Source organism: Diplotaxodon limnothrissa, linkage group LG14 (genome assembly GCF_057381915.1).
Source record: "Diplotaxodon limnothrissa isolate DT_005_m linkage group LG14, D_limnothrissa_male_GT1.1, whole genome shotgun sequence".
In the NCBI taxonomy this organism is placed as follows: domain Eukaryota; kingdom Metazoa; phylum Chordata; class Actinopteri; order Cichliformes; family Cichlidae; genus Diplotaxodon; species Diplotaxodon limnothrissa.
In genome coordinates, this window is record NC_140609.1 from 37,711,302 (window position 1) to 37,722,266 (window position 10,965).

Sequence of the window (10,965 nt, forward strand, 5' to 3'; positions counted from 1 at the left end):
TCCTCCTGCTGGTTGTCTGCTCACAGTACGGACTAGTGATGTGTCGGTCGCGAACGAAATGTAAAAGGAAAAGGCTGAAAATTTAAATAGTTAAGAGTTGAAATGTGAATAGTTGGTTTTTGTATTATATGATTTATTTCTTACATTTTATGTAGAGTGAATAAATAAAAGTATATTTACGGTGGCCCCTACAGACAAAGCATGTGCAAACTCCAAAACACATAAAAACTCAGAAACACACAAAAACTCAAACCACATACAAAAGACAACAGAAGTGCTCCAGGATGCTGGGCGCAGTGTTGAGCTTTTGTTATCTTGTGGCTACACAAGCCAGCAAGTACCAACGACCGGATTTGGTGTGTGGTAGTAACAGGTAAATGAACTTTTTTTTTAAATTATTTGAACATATATGAGTGCTTGTGTATAAATACACAGAAAATACACAAATGCTTTCAATTGTGTAATTTAAGTGATCTAGTAGCTCTGTTTTGGAAGTTCAGTTAATGCTAGAAATGTGTTTTGGAGTTTGTACTAAGTGTTTTGTCTCTAGGGGCCACCGCATATTTATATATAAACATATATAAATAAAACCATTTTTTTTACATTAGTAATTCCTTTTGTGCATAATGTTATATTATTGTTAACAATAAATTAAAGCAACAAAACAACCTGAAGAGCCGGCTCTTTTTAGTGAGCTGAGCCGAAAGACCCGGTTCTCTAAAAAGAGCCGGGAATCCCATCACTAGTACGGACTCAAATCAGTATAACGATGTAGGGAAAGGAGGGCTGATTCACTGCGTTTCTTCTCCTTCTTCCGCTTTCTTCCATGTTTTTTCTCCCACTCGCGGCCCTGTGACATCACACACAAACATTTTAAAATTTACTCAAACAGAAGCAATAATCATATTTACAGTACAAAAGAGTTACTATCAAATTATATTTAATGTCAATAATACTTTTATATTGTGCAGAATCATGAAGTATGATCATGAGTACTGGTTCATTAAAGTATTCTTCACTATTTTGTTGCAGTAGATTATTTCAATTAACCTACTTCATATTCTGCAGTGAAATCTAAATTAGTGAAGAAATAAAGCAGACACCATAAACCATCCCTTAAATTATTTAAATCAATAAGGTGTTGGCCGGCATTCTGTTTTTGGCTGCATGTTAAGGTCAAAATGCTGATGAGCTCTGATCCAGTTTACTGATATACTCTGTTCTACATCCTGCACTGTAATATGAGGATTGTGTGTTTATTAAAATTAAAAATCATCATGGAGTCATTGACAAAAGAACATCAACATTCAGCCTGTTGTTTAGATATTTTTATTTCAGAAATGATTCCTAATAAAAATGGAGAATATAAAAACACAATCAAAGCAGTCAAGTCCATATTATGAAGTGTTTGCTGTATCAGACAATCATGTTTCCAGTCTGCTGCATCACAACAATTGAAATGCAAATATAAATGATTCACAACAATGAAAACAATATAGTGCAGATAAACATGGTGCTGTAATGAATCTGCTCTTAAACACAATAACAAAATACATTTTCCAAGAGAGATGATAATGATTCACATCAGAGTGAAGAACGAATACATTTACAACTGGTTTCTAACATTTCTTATAGATCGAACTGATCACTGATAGAAACAGAAGAATATTCAAAATGATACTCTGAGAGATACATGAATGAGATATGGATAAACATCAAATCACATAAAACAAAAAAGCACATAATCATTATAACTGGGGCCACCGTGGCTCAGGGGGTTGGGAAGCGTATCTTGTCTGGGCAAGACACTTTACCCTACCGCCTACTGCTGTTAGCCAGAGGGGGCCGATGGCGCATTCCACCAGTGTGTGAATGCGAGAGTGAATGAATTGTGGCATTGTAAAGCGCTATATAAATCCAATCCATTATGAAATAAAATATGAGCAGAAATATAGAAGAATTAAGTGTGTGTCTGAGCTGAAAGCTGCTCTCCTCTCCTGGTTTTCTGTATCACACAGACCACAACAACACAAAGCATCACCTGCAGACCGCTGAGCAGTATCCACCTGACTCTGTAGAAGGTCGATTAAACCCCAAAGGGCTCTCTGTGGATCAGAACAAATGCTTCTGCTGACACACACTCATCCTGTGACTTAAAACCTGCACACACATACTCTCCTGCATCTTCCAGTGAGACATTAGAGATTATCAGGCTGTCACGGGAACAAGTGATTCTATTGTCACTGCAGAACTCATCATCGTACACAATTTTGCCTTCTGTTTGGATCGACTTCATGAACATAAAGCCCGAAGTACTAGTTTTCCAATCATCAGAGCATCTCATAGTGACTTCATCTCCCTCTGAGAAAACCTTTACTGCAGGTGGACCAAATTTAGGGCACACGAAAAGCCAGTACTGATGTATTACTTTTTCACCTTCACAGTAGTAGATACCTGAATCATTTAACATTAGTGATGGAAGTACCAGCGAGAAGTTTCGACCAATTTCTTGATCAGTATCGTAGGAAATTTCCTTCATCCAAACTGGGGGCTGGTCATGAATGGGGTCCATGAAGGGACACTCCAGCACAGCTGTGTCTCCCTCTGAAGCATAACGTAGCTTTGTTTGTTTGGTCAAACGTACAGAGTAAGTGCTCACACACTGCTGTTGGTTCATCACCAGGCAGATGTAAGACGTTGGTCGTGTGTTGACATGAAGAAGTGATGCGTTTGTCACCTGCAGGAAACTTTCTTGGACTTTATTCACCTTCAAAATTGTTCTGTCTTCGAAACTACTCAGCCCGGCTTGTTGCCACTCCCCGTAATGTCTGATCCAACGCACCGTCAGATTCTCACCTGCTCCTTTACATTGTACGTCTTCAGTGGCATCAGGACTTATGATAGATTCTTCCCACCTTACTGTCTTGCACACAGTCAGGCTGATGTTTCTCTCATATGTCACGCTGCCCTGAGTCCAGCACACATCTTGGTACAGTCCAGAGTCTGAGTGGGCCAGGTTGTTGAGAGTAAATGAAGGAGAACCATGAAATGTCTCAGGAAATGAGAGTCGTCCTGTCAGGTCTTCATGTACTGTGAATTTTCTGTTCCGGGGGTCAGAGATGTTCCACAGGACCAGAGTATCTTCACCAACACGTCTGGAGGTGATGCAGAAGCTGTTTTGATCTGGGAGCTTGAACTGTAAAGAGCCTCCTTCTTTTCTTATGGCGATAAATTCTTCTGCATGAATGTTGCTGATGAGAGCGAACAGCAGGGAGAAGCAGAGCTGTGCGACTGCAGCCATCCTGCTCAGAGGTCTCCTGGTGAGTGTCGTACAAGCACTGACACTGCTCGCTTCATGAGCTTCCTGTTTGTGGTTGGAGGAGGAACGCCACTTCTTTATCACATCATCAAGGAACACTTTGAAGCATTTGGCTCGATATCACGCCGTATATCTGCTTTCACTCTTCACAGGCCAAAGTGTGGACACGTTTTTTTATACTTCGTTGCATGGGTCCAGGGGTATCAAACATGTGGTCTGGAGCACAGAACCGGCCAGTCACAGTGTCCAATCTGAACCATTACAAGTGAGATAATGTCAGCTTTACCACACAGCCATGAATATTTATGAAAATGTAAAAGTCCTTTCTAAACTATTTAAAACTTTTTGAATCGTTTTTTTCACAAAAAAGACAGAAAGATGGCGGGGCGCTAGGTCGCTGCGGAACTATGGCATTACACATGTGACAATTATATTATCTTGGCAGCATTTAGAAGAAATACATAGTTAATATGTTTTAGGCTGTCCCGAATTCTGTGATGTTGGGCTGAGAACAAACAACCAATACTCAGAGCAGGTTCAGTCAATCAACAATTATTTATTATCATACATGTATGGGAGAAGTACAAAATACCAGTCTCTGTGTCGCTCTCAAAGAAAAACACATGAAATCTACTGTTTTATTTTTCAGGGCGCACGCCCCTTCATGAGTAAGCAGATAACATAACATGCGTCAGTTACAGTTCGTGGCGGCTAGATAGAATTCCTTTTTTGGCACTCTTCTATAACACTTAGGATCTCAACTGCCTTTCACTCCAGGTGTTTCCTGTTGTTCTCACTATGAGGCCCAGGATCAGATGTGGCACATACTGAATACATCCTGTTCCTGTATCTGTAGGGATTTATACCAAATCTACACAAGTGGAAAAAATTAAGGTCATTTGTTGCAGAGAAAGGATTGATGGACAATGTGGAGGATATGTGGGAGGAAACGGACGTCAAACCACTGAAGTAAACATGTTTTCAGAGATAATGAAGAACTGCATGTGGGAAAGTGTACGAAACAGATAAAAGCCACGTGTGTGTGTGTGTGTGTGTGTGTGTGTGAGAGGGTCATTTTCTAAAGTATCAGATTATAAAGTCAAAGAGAAAACAACTTTACCATAAAAAACAGGCTGCGGAGCATCCACACTTCTTAAATCAGTAGTATATAACTGTCACATGTAAATGTGTAACAGCAGCAGTTATAACAGTCGTGATTGTGTTTTTGAATGCATGTCCAAGGTGTAGTTTATACCCTTGAGTAAGTATCTTGTTTGCATTTTATAGATATGATATTAATGTCATAGACGATGTTATAGAAGCACTCGCTTCTCTCTCTTTCTCGGCAGCTGTCGGAGGGGCTTTTTCAACCCAGGTACGTGATCCATGGTCCAATCAGCAGCCCACTGCACTTCAGTAGAGGAACAACCTGCAGAAATTCTTAAAACACAGGACAAAACACAAGCAGCTAACACAGACTTCTTATGGCAACTGTTGGGAGAAAGAAGTGATGAAACAGATGTCGGCTTTCTCACCCAACGGCGCGTACATGGACATGCCGTCGGGATGGAAAGCTGACAGCTCACAGATTCTGATGACGGGTCTACACTTTGTGTTTACGTCTTTTTTTGCGCTAGATTCTGAAGCTGCAGGTCTTATCACTCTCCAACCAAAATTAACTGAACCAGCAGCAAAAGAAGATCCCAACTACATTTCACAATTCGCGTCACATAAACACCGTCATGAATTCCCTACGTTAAGAAGTGGCTCGGCCTTCCAAAATTCCCAGCGCTAGACTCTACAGCGACGGGATACTGTCATTGCCCATTGCTAGTCTGGTAGAGGAGTTTAAATGTGCAAAAGTGAGGCTTGAGATGTCACTCATGGACTCCCGGGACCCCATAGTGAGAGGCACTGCTCCCACCTTGGAAAGGGGAGGAAGTGGACTCCAGCCACATCTGTGCTACAGGCCAAATCTGCTCTTCGCCATCGTGACGTGGTGGGTCACATCCAACAGGGCAGAGGAGGATTTGGTCTTGGAACAGTAACACCTCTGTGGCAACAGGCATCCGTAACCAAACGTCGGAAAATGGTGATGGTGGAGGTGCGTCAACAGGAGGAAACAGCCAGACATGCCAGAGCCGTAGCGCTGGCCAAGCAGGGTCACTGGATGAATTGGGAGAGTGTTGAAAAGAGGAACTCTCATGGAGTGAAATCTGAGGAATGGAGTCTAATAGACTAAGTTTCATCATCTGAGCGACATACGATGTGCTACCTTCCCCAATAAATCTGCAGCTGTGGTTTGGAAAGGACCCATCCTGCCCCCTGTGTACAGTCCCAGCAATACTCAAGCACATCTTGGTTGGTTGTAGGACTAGCCTTACTCAGGGCAGAGACACATGGAGACACAACCAGGTCCTCAGGTGTCTAGCCAAGAAAGTTGAGTGCAAGAGAAAATCCATCAACACTCAACCTTTCACAAACCAAGAGGATCGTCGGCCTTCATCAACATTTGTCCGGGAGGGAGACAAGCCGAGGACAAGCCCCTCAACCCCGGACCTGGGCCCGCTGAAGGTTGCCAGGGATTGGTAGATGCAAGTGGACTTGGATCAGAGGCTAATGTTTCCCTCAAACATCGTAACAACTACTCTGAGACCAGACCTCATCCTTTGGTCCAACTCCCGAAAACTTGCGTACGTCATTGAGCTGACGGTACCATGGGAGGAAGCAATTGAGCGTAAGAAGCTGCGGTATGCCAACTTGGCAGCTGAGGCAGAGGACAGAGGCTGGAAGATCAAGGTGCGCCAAGTGGAAGTGGGGTGCAGGGGCTTTGTTGCCAGTACAACAGCAAAACTGCTTAGAGAGATTGGGATCAGAGGACAGCGCAATGGCAGGCTATAAGAGAATTAGCTAACACTGCTGAAAGGACCAGTCACTGGCTATGGTTAAAAAGGGCTGACATCACTTTGGCAGCTAAGGCAGTCAGCTAACCGCGGCACACATGCCCAGGATGGATCATCCCGTGGAGGGCATGCCTAAGTAGAGGGCTCTTCTTCTCTTTCCTGGGAGGCAGTGGGGAGGTAGAGCGTACAGCCTGATCTGGCGGAGAGGTATGGGAAGCCAGATTGGGCGCCCCCCTTCCGGCTCTCCTCTCTGCTCTCTCCTATCTTGTCTCTTTTGTTTTACTTCTCTCCATCACCTTTTCTATCCCTTTAAAGAAGTGAGCCTCCATAAATGTTAAAGAGGTAAGTATTACTTGTCAGTAGCAGGGAATTGATAGAAGAAAATAAATTGTAGAAAACTAAACAGAAGAAAGAAGAGAAAAAACAATTTAACATAAACCAGTGACACACTCCAGGGCCTGATCAACCCTGGCAGAGCCTCCTTGGATGAGGGTGTCTAGTGATAAAGGCCGAAACACCTGATGATTCCAAGGTCCACTACTGACGATGTGTCCCAAAATTGAATATGATAATCTAGATCAGATCTCTAATCCCTACACATAACCAAGGAAGGTTAAAAAATGGCAGATTAGCCTGGGTAAAAGACCAAAAAACCCTGTTAAGTTCAGGCATACAACGATGTGTCCTGCTGGTAAAGTTTATGGGCTGCCTTTCCTCATAACAGCCATCCCTCAAGACTTTCTCTATTCGAAGCAGTGCATTATCAGGGATTGTAACATCTAGTCCTTTTACTGAACCACCACAATAAAATCCCACTTCCTGCTGAGCTCTCTCTCTCTCAGTGTACTTCAAGAACAGTTTCCCATCTAAACATCTCTCTTTTCTGCATTATTCGCTTGCTTATTCCACACCAGTCTAGCTTTGTGTACAGCACTGTTGGCCGCTGTTTTTTTAATTTTTATTTAACCGTCTTCTTCTACTGCAGAATAGTTTTTAGGTTATCTGCTTTAAAAAGCCAGGCCAGGCAAATCTCCTTCATCTTTGTCTGTGTTTTATGTTCAGTTACTTTGACGCAAAGGCATCTGCTGTGATGCTTACATCTCTGATGAAGTGTCACAAGTGTCAGCTTTCTTTTTATAGATGTAAAAATATGGATATGTATTGATAAATGATCAGAATTATAATAATTTCTGACTGTCTGAGGCACAATTTCCCCAATCCAAATCAAATCGTGGATCGAATCGAATCAGGACCTTGTGAATTAGAATCGAATCGATTCTAGAAATCAGTGACGATACCCAGCCCTGGCGGAGCATTCACAGGCTTTGTGTATTAGTTGCTGTTTCCTAAAAACAATCAAGTGTTTGAATGAAATCCCTTTTCTCATTAAATGTCAAAGACCTAAATTTATAGTACTGAGGATTTTCCAGCCAGTTTGTGCAAAAATAACATTAAAAACTATAGTGGAACCCCCGACTTAGGAAATTAATTCATTCCCGAGGGTCTTTCGTAAGTCGAAAATTTTCGTAAGTCAAAGCACCCATCGCGTGTTTCGACTGAGGCGATGCTGAACGATCTGTTCATCCCAGTGTGGAGTCCATGCAACTCTGGCCCACAATAAATGAAAAACATAAAAATGACAAACAGTTTCCCTCAACAGCCACTTCAAAATCATACGTAATAGTGGGGTAAAACTGAAAGTATGAAGCAAAGTATAGTAAAAATAAACTACTGATAATTACTCAAAATATTTAAATCTTCACTAAGATGGGTCAATTACAAAACACATATTCATAAAAAAGTAACTTTTCCCAGGATAGCTGAAAACACTATTTAACGTGCCGCCTTAGGTGACGAACTCATTATAAACATAACACAAAATCTCTAACATTTACACGTACCTAAAAGACAAAATGCAGCAGCAGGCCTCTCTGCTGTGGAGGGTGAGGAGTGACAAAATGAATTAATTAAATACACCATTAAATAATTAATTAAATGCCCATTCGTTTCATTTACAACATTTACTAAATTATTTATTTCAATTTTTAATTAATTATTGACACGTTTGATTAATTATTTAATGATGAATTTGTCATACATCTGTGTTCATGAATTCATTTTATCTGTCAGCCTTATCCATCAAGCTCAGGGGGCGGGGTTAATGCTGCCACTGCAGCTTGTCTAACATCTGATTGGTTACCCTGCAAAGTAAGTGAAGACAGGGCCTAAATAATCAATTGCTATGAACTGGTGTGTGGACTTGGGGCAGCCAGGTATCCCAGAATGCATTTCAAAACACAATGTTTTCTACAGTCATTGGAGCAATCGTGCTGGCGCCCTAAAATGTAAGTAAAGTTTTAAAATACCGCGTTTTTCTGTCACCAACTACATTTTTAATAATTTTTTAGCCACAATTGTAGTAATGTAATCTTCACGTTTGTTCAGGTTGTGAAAATTCAGCACAGGCGATGTTTTCGGTGATGTCGCTAGCTCTGCTAACAGTCAGCTGACAGAGTGTACTGAGCTCACAGCCCCGGTGTTCTAGCTTAGCTGATTTTGACAATAACTGGGAAGATTAACATAAAGTGACTGACCTGGGTTAAAGATGACAAACAGGATTTAAAAGGCAGTTAGAAAACTACAGAGCACTTTATCAGTGGCTGATTATCCAATCACTGGCACACAGCTTTAAAACCACTGAGTTTTAGCTCTCAGTGGTTAAACATTGGACTCAATTCACTCAGGTTCTGTCTGTCAGGTTTCGCTTACTTCGCTGTTTTATTTACAGCTGAGCAAATCGGTTTGGCACAGATTAAAGTTAAGTTTCATGACTGCGTAGTTTTACTGAAGTTTATTGTCTCACTGGCACACATGTTAGACTGAAACATTCGGTTTTCTTTATCTGGTGTTCGTATGTGTTACGTTTTTTTCTTTTTAATCGTGAATTTTGAATTAAAACTAACATTAAAAATCTTTTTTATACGAGGATGTCAATGGAAAATTGTACTTAGTAGTCAGTATAAGCTTTTAATGATATAAGTTTACATGTGATAGAACACTGCATGATGACCTTTGTATGACTTAGACTGTTGTCCACTATAAGATTTGTTTCTGTTTTATAAATTCTTTCCCACAGCGATAATAGCTGAACAAGCAGTTTATCTCCTACCAGGAAGAGGAGAGCTGGACACTTTTATCAGCGCTCCCTCACAAGAAGAGGGGCCGCGTCCTTCAGAATCACACACACACACAAAATACACCTAACATACGCACATACATACGCACCAACATTCCTCTGTCTATTCACTATTGTATTACTTTTGTATATAAATAAAAACCAGGGCAGTGGCAGAGCGCACATCGCAGGGCCCCCACTCTGGTGTGAGCGTTCTGTGATCGCCCTTGCAAGCAGGGGCGGAGCGTGGGGGTGGCTTACTGGGCTTAAGCCCGGGTTGTTTTGTCAGAAGCCCGGGGTCTTTTGGAGTGTAATTTTTTCATAGTTAGATGCCTGGCTGACAACTGTATAAAACAAAAAGTACACACAATATTCGAAGCACATAGTGCACACTGTGGGAATTTACGACTGTGCGTGAATCCCCCCTGATATTGGTATGATCCGAGCTCAGTCACTAAGCGACTGAGAGAGGGGGTGGGGCAGCTGCTGCCAGCAGTGAGTGCGCTGTTGGAGAAACGGAGCCAGCCATACTAAGGAGAGCTTAAGTTTGACCAGGTACCAAAGCAAATCATTCCTACTGTACAAATAATGTAAATATGACGGTGCATCATGAAAGATTGATATCAAACTGATCACTTGACCAATATTACGTTACTCGCTCTTCAAGTGAATCAACAAATGGCGAAATGAAAAGCCGAACAAATGCTATTTTTTTAAGAGAGTCTTAGCTTACGTGTGTTTATTTCATATTTTCAGTTCTTACCCTCCCCGACTAAATCGGTTTCAGTTATGTACTGAAATATAAGAATGGACATTAGAGGGTTCTTTCAAAGAAAAAACTCAGGTAAATGTTATTTTATATATTATGCTTTGTATGTTGTTCAGTATATTTCTATGCAAAACAAGAGGGGTTTCAGTACACAGCAGGATATTCACATTTGTAACCAGATATTTACATACACTTTAGGGAGAAAACATAAAATATTTTTACTGTACAACATCAATTTAGAGTAAACTTTTGTTTTAGATAAATATTGAAATATCTTTTGAATTAGTTAAATGTCAGAATAAAGAGAGAGAGAGATCTATTTTTATCACTTTCATCAAATGTAGGAGTACATATACACTAAGTTTATTGTTAATTAATAAGAAAACTCCAGACGATTCCATTCTGAGCTGAAGAAGCTTCTGATAGGTTAGTAGAGTCCATGTGAGTAAAGTGGTGGCACAGCTGTGGATGCATATAAGGCAAAACACAGAGCCTGTTTCTTTGAAATGGGAAAACCAAGCGATATCAACCAAAACACCAGAAAAAGAACTGTGGAGCTCCATAAGTGTGGCTCAATTTTGAATACAATTTGGTGCCATTTACAATTAAGAAATACAGATAGTTTCTCTCTTTACTCTTAAAGTTAACAAATATGTTTTTTATATTTATCAATCTAAAAAAATAAACATTTAGTCTGATTTGATGTTGCAATTAAAAAAGTGTTTGTGTTTTGACCTGAAGAGTTTGTAAATATCTGGTTTCACCTGTATATTTGATGATTGTCAGCACACAGAGGGAG